The sequence below is a fragment of the Petaurus breviceps genome, unplaced genomic scaffold, assembly GCF_028583685.1.
Source record: "Petaurus breviceps papuanus isolate PSGF00001 unplaced genomic scaffold, PetGlider_PUasm1.0 186, whole genome shotgun sequence".
NCBI lineage: Eukaryota > Metazoa > Chordata > Mammalia > Diprotodontia > Petauridae > Petaurus > Petaurus breviceps.
In genome coordinates, this window is record NW_027185798.1 from 1,226,776 (window position 1) to 1,227,144 (window position 369).

A 369-nucleotide genomic window follows, 5' to 3' on the forward strand; every position below is an offset into this window, starting at 1 on the left:
CTTCCTTCTTTCTTTTCTTCCCCTTTTCCCTCCCTCCCTTCCATTTTCTTCCTTTCTTCTTTCTTTCTCTTTCTTCCTCCCTCCCTCTTTCCTTCCTTCCTTCCTGTCACTTCCTTCTTCTCTTTCTTTTTTCCTTCCTTACTTTCTAGCTTTTACTCCCTCCCTCTATTTCTTTTTTCCTTCCTTTCCTTCTTCCTTTCTTCCTCTTTTTCCACCCTCCCTCCCATTTTCTTCCTTCCTTCTTTCTATTCTTTCTCTTTTTTCTCCGTCCCTTCCATTTTTCTTCCTTTCTTCCTCTTTACCTCTTCCTCCCTCCCTCCATCTCTTCCCCTTCTTTCCTTCCTTCCTTCCTTCCTTCCTTCCTTCCTT

The 369-nt window shown here is 43.1% G+C and overlaps 1 protein-coding gene across 3 annotated transcripts in view; it reads right to left on the reverse strand.

Moving 5' to 3' along the window:
- CLCN2 (chloride voltage-gated channel 2) overlaps positions 1 to 369 on the reverse strand; it is a 24,231-nt gene that overhangs the window by 12,193 nt on the left and 11,669 nt on the right. The window lies entirely within an intron of this gene.